Genomic DNA, 14,703 nt, shown 5'->3' with positions numbered 1-14,703 from the left:
CCGACTTCCAAAAAAGGAGGAGGTTCTCAATTCGACTGTATTTTTTTTTTTTTTTTTTTTATGTATGTTACCTCAGAACTTTTGACCGGTTGGACCGATTTCGACAATTTTTTTTTTAATCGAAAGGTGGTGTGTGTCAATTGGTCTTATTTAAATTTATTTGAGATCTAACAACTACTTTTCGTGTTATATCTAATAATGCGTTTTTACTTGACGCTTTTTTCTTCGACCTACGTTGTATTATACCGCATAACTTTCTACTGGATGTACCGATTTTGATAATTCTTTTTTTGTTAGAAAGAAGATATCCCTAGTTTAGTACCATGATAAGGAAACCAGGATCTGATGATGGGATGCCAGAGAAATCGATGGAAACTCTTGAAAATCCGCAATAACTTATTACTGGGTGTACCGATTTTGATAATTTTTAATTTAATCGAAAGCTGATGTTTATCATGTCGTCACATATAAATTTTATCGAGATCTGATAATTACTTTTTAGTAATCTTTGATAACGCGTAGTTACTTGACTATTTTTTCGTCGATCTTCGTTGTATTACTCGTCGATGTAATTGAAGTCGTTTTTTTTTCGTTTGTCTGCAAACACAATTATTTTTCGTCTATGTACATTGTATTACTTGCCGATGTAGTTGAAGTTGGATTTTTTTATGTTTGCACGCAAATATACATATTAAAACTGTCTTCTTACCTAATCTTGAACCAAAAAGTGTGCTTTAACTATTAAATTATTAATGTTTAGATATTTGTATGTAAGTTTATTATAATATAATTGCACCACATACCCGATCTTTTAAATAAATAATACTTAATCCTATTTCGGGTTGTCTGGAACAAATGGCTAACTAGTCATAACACCGTTTCTTGTACTACACATTCTTAAGTTGGCTGTATTATTATTATTTTATTTTTGCATATTGTGGTGTACAATAAAGAGTAAATAAATAAATAAAAATAAATAAATTCTTTAAAAAATATTATTATAAATGTTTAAATTTAATTATTAATTTAATATTAATCTTTAAATTTATTTTCTCTCTATTGTAAAATCAATCGTTGGATTTCGCTTCGAATAATTTAGGTATCAAAGCATATAATTTCTTTTTAATCGTGCTAAGTTAGATGCTTATTAAACCTTTTTTTTATGTCACTAGGTCGGCCAACAAGCGTACGGCTCACCTGATGGTAAGCGATTACCGTAGCTTATAGACACCTGCAACACCAGAAGCATCGCAAGCGCGTTGCCGACCCAATCCCCAATCCCCCTAGGAGCTCTGGTCACCTTACTTACCAACAGGAACACAAAACTGCTTGAAAACAGTATTATTTTGCTGTGATCTTCTGTAAGGTCGAGGTACTACCCCAGTCGGGCTGCTCCATATTTTGAGCAGGAAATTCCTGCTGTGCCCTACCTCAGTTAAACCTTTCAGGAAATATCGTCAGACCTTCAAACATAACTCAAAATCATGCTAAAGGCGCGTCACATAAAATATTTGACAGGTTTTTTATATCGCCATATCATTTCACGTCGAATTACCCATTAAGCAAGGTCGTAACTTTATAAAGACCCTTTTTGTTTATATACACATGTACGTTTAATCGTTATATACACGCAAGCCATAATATCATTACGTTATGAATATATTATTTTTTTATCTTTTTTTAACGTGTTTGCTTTATAATTAGGTTAATTGTATTCGCATTGTGTTTGTGTGTTTTTGAAGTGAGAACTCTTTTTGGCACATCGAACACACATTTTTCCGTAAGTAATAAGTTAAGCTGATCCGTCACGCTCTGAGGTGAAAGGCTCGATCGGGTGAACTCGGGACTTATTGCTTGAATGCGATTGTCAATGAAGCTTTATATACCTTATTCATCACAGGAACACAATAATACTTTTAATCATTATTATTTAGATATGATCTTCTACACGGTTACAATACTTCTCCAGATTTTGAGCAGAATATATCCTGGTGTATCCTACCTTATCCTATCTGAATATTAGTGCGTTAGTTTGTTTGTAGTGTATGTTTTTTTAATGATCGGATCCAGTCTGTAACGTTCGATTTTTGGGCATAAGGATCCAGTCTGTAACGTCCGATTTTTAGGTATAAGGATCCAGTCTGTAACGTCCGATTTTTGGGCATAAGGTCCAGTCTGTAACGTTCGATTTTTGGGCATAAGGATCCAGTCTGTAACGTTCGATTTTTGGGCATAAGGATCCAGTCTGTAACGTTCGATTTTTGGGCATAAGGATCCAGTCTGTAACGTTCGATTTTTGGGCATAAGCGCTTTCACCATGTGGGAGAAATGTGTGTAAGAAATGAGAAATCTGGGGAAGCTTAAAAGTAGCACCCGTGACGGAGAATACGAGGAGCAATAGTTTAGCGTGGCATGGGCATGTAATGAGGAGGGATGAACGCTATGTTGGTAAAAGAATATTAGGGATGAATGTCGAAGGACGAAGAGCGATCGGCAGACCAAAAAAGCGATGGATTGTGTGAGTGAGGATATGAGAAAGAAAGGGGTAAGCACTGAAGTGACGAATAATAGAGGAATGGAAAAGGAAAACATGTTGTGCCGAACCTACATAAGTGGGATAAGGGAGGAAGATGATGATGACCATGTGGGAGAAATGTCAGAGCTTAATCATGCTGCTCCACTGTGAGTTGGTGGTTATATTCCCTACTATGAATAACGATCGCTATGATAACAACTTGGACCGACGCGACGGCTTAACGTGCTATCCGAGACACGGTAGGGGAACTTACTAGTGTATACTTACTGTCTCGCTACTGGAATTTTTTCATACCACTACGAAGGCATGTTTGTGGCTTATGATCAATGTGATTTCCGCCCCTGACATTGAAGTATTAATTACGTAATTTTTAAAACTGATGATACAGCCGACAGTATCCTGCTCAAAATCTGGAGCAGCCCAACTGGAGAAGTATATCGACATTACAGACGATCACAGCTAAATAGCACTGCTTTCAAGCAATGTTGTGTTCTTGTGGTGAGTAAGGTGAGCAAAGTTCCTGAAGGGGATTGGGGGTCGGCAATGCGCTTGCGATGCTTGTAGTGTTGCAGGCGTCTATCGGCTACGGTAATCGCCCACAATCAGACCATACACTTGTTTACCGACCTAGTTATATAAAAAATGTATTCTTTATATATGAAATATAATTTTGTTTGCTCTCAAACCAAAAAAAAAGCGAGATCACGATCATCATAGCGAGATCACGGGTGCAATATTGCTAAGGGCGACCCGGAGACCAAAGTTGTGGTCCCTAACAGAGAGGCGGACGGTACAGGATGCGCTTTGCGCTTCATACAAGCAAACCTGCAGCGCTCAAAGTTGGCAACGAGCGAACTGCTTCAGGTGGCCCATAAAAAAGGGATCTCTTTCGCCCTAGTACAAGAACCGTATACCGGAAGAACGGGCGAAATGAGGCAATACCCTGGCACGAAGATCATCCAGTGCACCATGGGCCGCCAGAAACCAGTAAAGGCGGCGATTATCGTGTTCGGTGACAACGTGGAAGTCATTCATGACCCCCAAATTGTCACCGAGAACGTGGCCGCCGTCTTCGTAAAGGCCGGCCGACTCGAGCTTGGCATACTGTCCGTCTACTTCGAACCAAGGGACCAAGATATGGAACCATATCTCAGACAGGCGAGAACGGCTACCGCGAAGTTTCCCACACACCATCACATAGTGGCCGGTGACGTTAATGCCTGGAGTCACTGGTGGGGCAGCAGCTCGGAAGACCATCGCGGAGCACAACTCCACGGTTTTATCACCGAAATGGACCTCCACATTCATAACAGTGGCGATGTGCCCACATTCGAGACCTACAGAGGAGACAGGTTATACTCGAGCTGCGTGGACTTGACCCTAACCAGTCAGTCCCTTCTCGCGAGACTAGAAACCTGGCAAGTGGAACGAAATCTGATCACATCTGATCACAACGCCATAACGTTTAGTCTACGCACTGAGGGGCCCTTAAAACCATTGGTCCCAATCTCGACGCGCAGATACAACACCAAAAAGGCGCGATGGACAGATTTCTCCGCTACCCTAACAACTGGCCTCGCGGAAGAAAGCGTCACTCTGGAAGCCGTCCTAAATGTCTCGAACAAGGACGATCTCGATGGAATAATCGCAAAATACGTCGCGATCATTCACCGCACGTGCGAGAGTACCATCCCGAAGATAAAACCTTGGAAAGGCGACCCCCGACCGCCCTGGTGGTCGGTAGAGCTAGATTCCCTGAAAAGGGAGCAACTAAGAGCCAAACGTCGCATCAGAAATGCTGCACCCCGCAGAAGGGCTGGCGTCATCGAAGAATACGTACGGGCCAAGGAAAAATATAAACAGGCAGCAGAAGAAGCAGCCACTCAGAGCTGGAAAGACTTCTGCACGGCACAGGACCGTGAAAGCGTGTGGGACGGCATCTACAGAGTCATCAGGAAGACCTCTCGTAGACACGAGGACGCATTGCTAAGGAACGAATCAGGCGAAACACTGTCACCAGAACAGTCGGCTAAACTCCTAGCAAAAACGTTCTACCCTGACGACTCTGTAGAGACCGAAACCGCCCATCACAAACAGATCCGAGAGGCCATAGAAGGCAGAACTCCCGCGGAGTTAGAAGATCTGTCCGACGACGACCCGCCGTTTACGGCCGCAGAGCTGGAACAGGTTCTTTTGAGCCAAAATCCCAAAAAAGCTCCAGGCCCAGACGGGTTAACGTCGGATATATGCGCGGCGGCAATAAACTGCAACAGGGAGTTATTCCTAGCGCTGGCGAACAAATGCCTATCGCTATCCTACTTCCCCAAGCAGTGGAAGGTCGCCCACGTATGCATCCTCCGCAAACCAGCCAAAGAAGACTACACTCACCCGAAGTCCTATAGACCTATCGGACTCCTGTCGATCCTAGGAAAGACAGTTGAGAAAATGATGGTGGGTAGACTTCAGTGGAGGCTCTTCCCTACGCTGCACCGAAGCCAGTACGGATTCATGCCACAGAAGGGAACGGAAGACGCCCTCTACGATCTCGTCAGGCATATCAGGCAGGAAATGGACTCTAAGAAGATAGTACTTCTGGTATCGCTTGACATAGAGGGCGCTTTCGATAATGCATGGTGGCCGGCTCTCAAAAAACAGCTGGTGGACAAGCATTGCCCGAGAAACCTATTTGCTATGGTCGCCTCATACCTCCAGGATCGAAAGGTCATTGTTAATTACGCCAGAGCGACCAGTGAGAAGGAGACCACGAAGGGTTGCGTCCAAGGATCCATTGGCGGGCCAACCTTCTGGAACCTCATACTGGATTCGCTGCTGAGAAAGATCAGCGATATGGGAGTGTATTGCCAGGCCTTTGCGGACGATGTGGTCCTCGTCTTCTCCAGCCAAAAATCCGGCAACCTACAGGCCTCAGCCGAAACCACCTTAGCTGCCGTACAAGAGTGGGGTATACATAACAAACTGAGCTTCGCCGCGCATAAGACCAACGCGATGGTGCTCACTAAAAAGTTGAAATACGATACCCCCATAATCCATATGTCCGGCACTCGACTGAGGCTTGTAGGTCAAATAAAACTGCTGGGGCTCATTTTGGACTCGAAGCTCACTTTCAACGCGCACGTATCCGCAGTATGCAAAAAAGCTGCGGACATTTATAAACAGCTTGCGCGCGCGGCGAGAGTGACTTGGGGTCTGAACGGAGAGATTGTACGGACCATTTATCTGGCGGTGATAGAGCCCATTGTTCTGTACGCAGCGAGCGTATGGTCCTCTGCAGCAGAGAAGTTGACGGTACGAAAGCAACTAAACTCACTGCAGAGAGGATTTGCTCTGAAAATGTGCAGGGCGTACAGAACGGTGTCGCTTACATCGGCACTAGTCCTCTCAGGTTTGCTCCCGTTAGACCTTCGTGTTCGAGAGGCGGCCATACTATTTGAGGCCAAAAAGGGTTACAGCACGGACCTTCTTCCACCGGGAAGAGAGCTGGAGCGCAAGGTGGGACCAATGCAAAACCCCCACCCTTCTCTACTCATGACAACGGAGTACGAGCGCTTAGAGAGTCTGAACCCCGAAGTCCTTGAGGAACACAGCATCGTCGGGCCTCTTATCTTTACCGACGGAAGCAAAATAGAGGGTAAAGTTGGAGCCGCCCTCACATGTTGGGACCAAGACAGGGAAGTAAGATACTCCACTTTCCGGTTAGAGCCGCACAACACTGTCTTTCAATCCGAGATGTACGCACTCTTCAGAGCAGTGGAAATAGCAAAAACCTCAAAGTCACGCTCCATCAACATCTTGAGCGACTCGAGGTCATCTTTGGATCTGCTGAGGAGCCCCTCAGTGACTCACCCTCTGGCCGTGGAAATGAAGAGTCGAATCAGACAGCTCCGGGAGGAAAATAAGACAGTGCGGTTCTTTTGGTTGAGGGCCCATGTTGGAACACCGGGCAATGAGAGAGCGGACGAGCTGGCCAAAAGGGCGGCTTTAACAAAAAATACGGCACCTGACTACGACAGAGTACCAATCTCGTATGTCAGAAGGCAGATCCGGGAAGCGACTGTCAGGGTCTGGCAGGATAGATACAATTCTTCGAAGACTGGCTCGGTCACGAAAATATTCCTACCGGATGTAAAGACCGCTTACAGACTGGTAAGGAAATCGGCACCAACATCTGTCGACACGCAAATTCTGACCGGCCACGGAGGATTTGCGGCGTATCTTCACAGATTCCACCTCACTGACAGTCCCTCGTGTATCTGCGACCCGAATTGTGAGGAGACAGTTCTGCATATTATACTGAATTGCCCGAGGTTCAGTAAGGAAAGGCTGGATCTGGAACTCAAACTCCAGATTAAACTGGACCAGCCATCGCTCCATACCATCCTGGAGAGCGAGGCCAGCAGAACGTCCTTCCTCACATTCGCGAGAAAGGCCGTCAATACAGCCGCAAAGAGGAACAGCACGCTTTCTCCATCACCGGCTTTAACACCTGCGCAGAGTGCCAACACCGTCGTTCATACAACACACACTCAGATACACTACACACAAGCACAAATAGAGCAAAACCGTGTCCAACAAGCCGCTCAGCGAGATAACACAACAGCTCCGCGGATGTCTCCTGGCCGCACCCTTCTGGGCCAAATAACTAGGACCATGTCTTCCTCACTCCAGGACCTGTTCAGGAATAGAGCCAACCAAAACGCACCTCCGCAGCCGACTCAGAGCAGGATGACACAATCCTCGCCCAGTGAAGTGAATGGAAGTGGAGAAGTTGGTATTAGGACCAGATGCGTGGCTCTATTCATGGACAGCGAAGTGGAGAGGATGGGGATAAGCTTCTGCCGCTCCGAAGAACTCAATCGGCTGGCGATTTCACCGGGACTCGCCTTATTGATAAACGGTAGCACTCAAAAGACAAGCATAAGGCGCACAAAAATCACAGCGCTAGCGCAAGAGCAGGAGGGCGACTCGACCTATCGTTTGTTGCGGTTAAAAAACAAAGAGATCGCACTCTTCGAATGGGGAGAGACGTCCGCCTTCGCGCAGTCCAGCTTGTGGCTACAGCGGATGAGCGAGATCCCCGGGGGAATCCCCGGAAGAATCAGTGTTGATTCGATGAGAGTCGGCTATGATAGAGGCGACGTATCAGATAGGTACGGTTGCCTAATGGCCTCCAAGAACAGTGAGGTCATTGTCTACGAAGACAGGGGGGAGGACCTTGGTTACTTAAGACCAAAATCAAAATCACCTTCACCCTCTGCATCGCCGGCTCTCGGGGAAGCCGCACCGAGCGACTCGGAGCGCCTACAACTAAAGGTCGAGGCCCAGAAGGTGGAACAACGTAGGGCAACGGCCGCACCCAAATCTGAGCCGAGCTCGATGTCATTGGCGACATTTATCCAGGCAACCATCTCCCCGAAGCAAAGTAAGCTTCCCCATCACCCCTCTCCCAAAAAGGCTGGACAGGGAGAGCGACTATCGGAGGCGCTGAGCAGGTTCACCAAAGACAATAGTCCGAGGCAACCAGCGGCGTCACCGGCCGCTCGAACTAGGGCCGATATGGGACAAGTATCACCACCGAGACTTCGACCGGCGTCCACACCGCTTCAACACGCGGAAAATGCCCTAATCGAGTTCCTGGCCATTATTAAGGCAAACCGCGAGGTAAGCTTGGCCACCTGCAAAAAGATCATGCAGGCCTACCAGTACGATCACCAAAGATTACTGGAGGTGGAACTCGAAGAAGCCGAAGCAGCCATATACAATAGTGATACCCGACAAATACTCAAGGGCAAGATGTCGGGTAGGTATATGGCCGCATATAACATCACAGCAGGCTTCGTGAGCGCGGTCGAGTCTGAGGGTAATGACGAGGAGTCACAAACCTTTGAAACACCCGAAGGGGACCCGGTGGTGGTAGTGGCGAGATGCACGAAAGTAATGCTGGGCGACCGGATGCTACGGATGGCAAAAACCATCACGGGCGACCGGGCCGAAGCCGGCTTACCGTACGTGACCTGGGAACTACCATCACTGGAGTGGATAAACGGGGTACCAGGATGCGGCAAGACAACCCGAATAGTCAGGGACTTCGATGGGGACACGGAAGTCGTGATTACGACCACAGTCGAGGCGGCTAAAGATCTAAAAGAAAAACTGGTGCACCGCTATGGCAACAAGGTCAAGCAAAGGGTACGTACTATGGCCTCCGTTCTGGTAAATGGCTTCCGTGAGGGTTTAAAAATCAACCGCCTAACGGTGGACGAAGCCCTCATGAACCATTTCGGAGCCATAGTAATGGCCGCCCGACTATCGGGAGCTGAGAAGGTAGTCCTCATCGGAGACATAAACCAACTGCCGTACATCGACAGGGATAACCTGTTCGAAATGCGGTATTGTAGACCAACCCTTATAACGACTATTTCGTGCGAGTTGTCGTGCACGCATCGTAACCCCAAAGATGTCGCCTTTGCCATCAGTGAGGTTTACAAGTCCGTGTACAGCTCAAGCACAAAGATCCGATCTTTGCGAGTGGAGAGTCTCACAGGCGCGCGCATTCCTGTAGGAAGGGACCGAACCCTGTACCTGGTATTTACGCAAGAGGAGAAGAGATTGCTGACTGACCAGGGATACGGGTCCGGTGAGGGATCGCGCGTCTTAACCATTCATGAGGCGCAGGGCCAGACCTATGAGGACGTCATCGTCCTCCAGACAAATACAAGGAGGCTCAAGATCCACGACAGCGTTTCGCACGCTGTAGTCGCGGTGACTAGACACACCAACACCTGTGTCTATTACACCGACGACCGTGACGACGCAATTGGTCGCTTTGTGGCGAGGGCAGCGGAGATGACGGACAAGAAAATCCTTGAGCATAGTCTCGAGATGGCCATTCACCATAGAGATGCTGCCGTCATTGAGAATGTGCTCAAAATGTTGAAAAATGTAGAGGTGTGAAGACATTATTGTATTGTAAGTATAAATTATGCGTAGATAAAAGTGTAAAGTAAGTAATATAAATAATAAAATTGAATGTAATAGTATAGGAATAGGATAATGTAATTGTAATGATAAGGCTTAGTCATATAATATATTAATAAAAATTAAAAAAAAAAAAAAAAAAAAATTTAAATGGACAAAACGATTCCTAACCACAAAAAAAAAAAGTACCTAACTACTAACAATAACATAGGTTAAGTGTACATTGTAAGTAGCAAATAAGTGTACATATATTGTAGTTAGAAAATAAGTGTACATATATTGTAGTTAGCAAATAAGTGTAAATATAATAAAAATAATTAGTATATAAGAATATAAAATAAGCAATATGTAGAATAGTCTTGGTCAGTGGACTCGCGTCGACTTTTAAAAATTTGAAATTTTAAGACTAGTTATTAAGGCTTCTAGATTCTAAGTTGCGGTGAAGTACCGATGCATGTTAAAAAAAAAAAAAAATAATAACAATATATGGAATAACAAAAGCACGGGCATAATAAGCCTGTGGATATATCACATAACTAAAAAAAAAAAAAAAAAAAAAAAAAAAAAAAAAAAAAAAAAAAAAAAAAAAAAACCAAAAAAAAAACCGACTTCAATTACATCGACGAGTAATGCAACGTGGATCGACGAAAAAATAGTCAATAGTCAGATCTCAATAAAATTTATATGTGACCACATGACAAACATCAGCTTTCGATTAAATTAAAAATTATTAAAATCGGTACACCCAGTAAAAAGTTATTGCGGATTTTCAAGAGTTTCCCTCGATTTCTCTGGGATCCCATCATCAGATCCTGGTTTTCTTATCATAGAACTAAACTAGGAATATCTCCTTTCCAACAAAAAAAGAATTATCAAAATCGGTACATTCAGTAGAAAGTTATGCGGTATAATACAACGTAGGTCGACGAAAAAAGCGTCAAGTAAAAACGCATTATTAGATATAACTCGAAAAGTAGTTGTAAGATCTCAAATAAATTTAAATGGGACCAATTGACACACACCACCTTTCGATAAAAAAAAAAAAAATGTCGAAATCGGTCCACTCGGTCAAAAGTTAAAGTAACATACATTAAAAAAAAGATACAGTCGAATTGAGAACCTCCTCCTTTTTTTGGAAGTTGGTTGAAAATCGGAATTACGTCAACTTGTTAATGAATTACAACTAAGCATGTACATTTACACTTTTGTCCCATATCTCAAGAGAGTCATGCTGGGAAGTTAGGGGTGGATGTTACCCTGTCTCCTAACGTAGTAAGAACTAAGTTTATAGAAAAGTTTAATTGTGATGTTAAACCGACGTAGCTTTATAGCGTTGTTTGGAGTAAAACCATTTAGCTATTTACTATTTACCAGAATATTTTATATTGATATTCGCGAGGATAATATAGAGTCAGTCAGTCAGTCAGTCAGTTCAGCGTATTGCAGTCCACTGTTGGACATAGGCCTCCCCAAGTTCGCGCCAGACATCCCGGTTTTCCGCAATCCTCATCCAGCTTACACCGCCAATTTTACGAAGCTCGTCCGTTCCAGCGGACCGAAGGACGTCCTACACTGTTTGCTAAGACGCGGTCTCCACTCCAGGACCCGTCTACTCCAACGGCCATCGGTCCTGCGACACAACTAATATCGACGCATGTATAATTACGAGGGACGTCTGTCTAAGCTATCAAATCACCGATCATGCGCTGTGATATCGTTTCTAGAGGATTTATAGATTATGATAACAGCCTGAGGAAGAACAAATGTCTGTAATAACAATAATCCATCGTATACTACGGTTATCGTACGGGTATGCTGTTTTTATACGATTTTTATTAGCTTCACCTGTATGTTTGTATGTTTGTAACTGACTTCTTTAGACTTCATTTTGACCCACTTCAAACATTCAGATTTAATTTAACCTTAATAGAATTATCGAGAACCGATGGCAATACACTAATTTGATAAAATTTACTTTTTTAGTTTGGTTTATTTATAACAGTGTGGTTTTTTTTAGTTTTTTTTACTATTATTTTTTATTGTTATCTAATATATGTATCTGCTCCAGGAGATGTGGGTTTAGGTTCATATTCTGCGTTGAGTCTAACAATATAATAAAGAAAAGACTTCATATTACATCGACAAGTAAAATAGCAACATCTTATGATGTTGGGACCACTCAAAAACGAATCGTCAGATTTTGCTCAAATTCAAACAAATTTACATGACAAGCATCAGCTTTCGAATAAAAAAAGGATATTCAAAATCGGTACGTTTAGTAAAATTTATGAGGTAAAATACATAAAAAAAAAAGAAATAAACCGCGGTGTCGAGGGACACCAGATAGGAACGAACTTCCTTATTATAAAATATTAATTTCAAGTTCTATTCGAAGTATAAAGAAAATAATTGTTCGGGTATAGTTGTCGGGTATCTGTCCGAGTTGTCGGGTAGTGTTGTATAGGTATTGTTTTTATTATGATTTATTTATCTATAAAATAAAAATAAAAAACCTTTTTTACAACATTATCTTAACACCTTTATTTTATTTACAACTATAGCTGTGGTCGCGACTTCGTTCACGTAGAATTTAACAAAATAATTATTGTTCAGTTCGCAGAGTTATAAAAATATATTCTTAAATAAAAGTAGCTTAAGTTAGTTCTTATTACATTAGCTACCTGCCCGTGAAAGTCCCGTCAAAATCGGTCCAGCCGTTTCAGAAATTAGCCGGAACAGCCGCAAAAAATGCTATTTTGGTATACGTACCGTATATGCATCCATATCCATTTAGTCAAAAGCGTTGATTTTAATATTACAAACAGACAGTCTAATTTATTTATTTGTATGTAATAATAGTCACCACATAGACTATACATTTTTACGCTTTTTTTAACGTTAGGGACATTTTTTGCTGGCTAGGGTACCTCTCCGTAACTCCCCATTAGGAACTTCGTTCCAAAAAAATGTTGTCAAACTGAGAAGTTCTCATTTTTCGAAGACGTTTAAAACGGTTGGCACGATGAGTGACGTTAATGATGATCGAACCCACGAACGCGTCACAGTTTTACCGTCCACTCGTCTGTCAAGTGAATGTATATGTATAATAAAATAAAAAAGCCTTTTATTTCATGCAATTTTTTTTTCATGACTGTAACAAGATATTAAATAACGAATGTTCAAAAAAAAAAAAAAAACAATAAAAGAATGTATATGTATATGCGCGTAAAAATAATTTCATATTATTCAAATATTCCCCAATTTTCAATGTTCTTCTGATGTAACATATTGCTATGGATTATATAGACAACCCCGTGGGATTGCTACAAATTTTTCTCATTCTTCGATGCGCAAACTTACCTGTACGGGTAATATAAATGTGTTATATATGTATCAGCTTTCAATTAATAATTCAAGATGTGAAAAGCGCTTCGCTTCCGAATTCTTGCTAATGTTATACAAATTTTATGCATTTATTAACCTACTTCAAAAAGGAGTGTGTTATCAATTCAATAGTATTTATTTAATGTGTGCTAGCTCATAACTTTTTACTGGGTGGACTGATTTCGATGATTCTGATTGAGGACGAAAGGAAATTATGATGAGCAGGAACGAGCGCAATGAAAAAAGTAAAAAAGGGACTTCGTCAACTTGACGATGTCGCCCCGTAAATCTTTATACATATTATTTAAATTATTTTAAAATTATGCATTCAGCTTGTAGGAGAAGGATTAGAGCTTCATACACCACACTGCTCCACTGCGGGTTGGCGGTATAGGTATTTATGGTAACAACCGGGACCGATGGCTTAGCGTGATCTGCGGGGCACGGTGGGGAGACCCACGAGGACTGACAACTTGACCAGAAATAAATATTTGTAAAAATACAAATATCCATCCCGAGCGGGAATCGAATCCACAAACCGTCGGTGCTTTAGGCGACCACTCGCACCACTACATCAGAGCGTATAACATTTTAGCATTAACAATATAATAATTAACACAATCAACAAAAAATAATAAATACTGGGTTGTGATTATAAATCTTAAACAATACAGGTCAATATTTCTCTATACTCTTCCGAAAAAACGACTCAAGTAAAACTTCTGCACAATAGATCTGCGCGGTCTCTTAGATATACGAAACGTAACTGGCTATGATGATGATGATGATGATGATATTTGAAGGGCGCGAATTAGTCAACAACATTACGGTATTCTGATAGGAATTTACATTTATGTAATGACAAAAGCGAGGACGTACTTTTTTATTTGGTCTTACTTCTTAAGAATCGATTTACATATACCTAAAGTTCACGGTATGAAAAAAATATGAGGAGATCTACTGAATGAATAATCTCATTACGTTTCTCATTACGCCATCTATCGGAACTCCATTCGTTTATTTACCATTTGATATGGTATGCTGTGTGGTTATGGCAGTAAGAATATAGCCACCCCCTCTCTTCCCGTGGATGTTGTATGAGGCGACTAAGGGATAACACAGTTCCAACCTTGGAACTTAAAAAGCTGACCGATGGCGGCATAACCATCCAACTGCGGCTTTCAAATACACAGGCCGAAGACGGGCAGCAGCGTCTTTGGTGCAACAAAGCCAGCCCTGTGGTCACCAACCCGCCTGTCCAGAGTGGTGACTATTGGCAGAACACATGAGTCCACGCCATTTTTGGGGCGTACTTGTGGAGGCCTATGTGCAGCAGTGGACTGTATCAGGCTGAAGTGATGATGGTATTAATCTTTTTCTTAGACTAGTAAGTCTTATTGGTGCCTATTTAGGCATTCAGTCTGAAGGAGTATACTCCAGTCGTGCGTGGGAGCTGACACACACACTTTTTATGAATGTTTGTAATCGAGAAAGTTAAAACCCATCGGACTGATTTTCAAATTTCTTACACTAAGAAAATTCAACCTTATCGTGACACAAGCTATGTGATAAAATGGAACAGCCTAAACACTAATCCAAACGAGTGACATACCAAACAGGAAGTTATTAAACAATATAAATGAGAACAAATACATACATTTATTTATAGTTCAAATATTACAGTTAAAAAACAGTGTTTCTGACGTGTATGGGGTGCGTTGTTTCACCGCGTCACGCTTGCGTTGGCATTAAAACAGCAATTTTAGTAATTACATTTGAGTGTATAC

At 42.6% G+C, this 14,703-nt stretch overlaps 1 protein-coding gene across 1 annotated transcript in view; it reads right to left on the bottom strand.

The window, feature by feature from the left end:
* Nucleotides 1–14,703, bottom strand: part of LOC123665999 (nucleolysin TIA-1) — a 93,306-nt gene that overhangs the window by 77,798 nt on the left and 805 nt on the right. The gene's annotated exons all lie outside the window — the stretch shown is intronic.

This window comes from Melitaea cinxia, chromosome 25 (assembly GCF_905220565.1).
Source record: "Melitaea cinxia chromosome 25, ilMelCinx1.1, whole genome shotgun sequence".
Lineage (NCBI taxonomy): Eukaryota > Metazoa > Arthropoda > Insecta > Lepidoptera > Nymphalidae > Melitaea > Melitaea cinxia.
The sequence above is the reverse complement of the archived record's forward strand: the minus strand, read 5'-3'. Positions and strand labels throughout refer to the sequence as shown.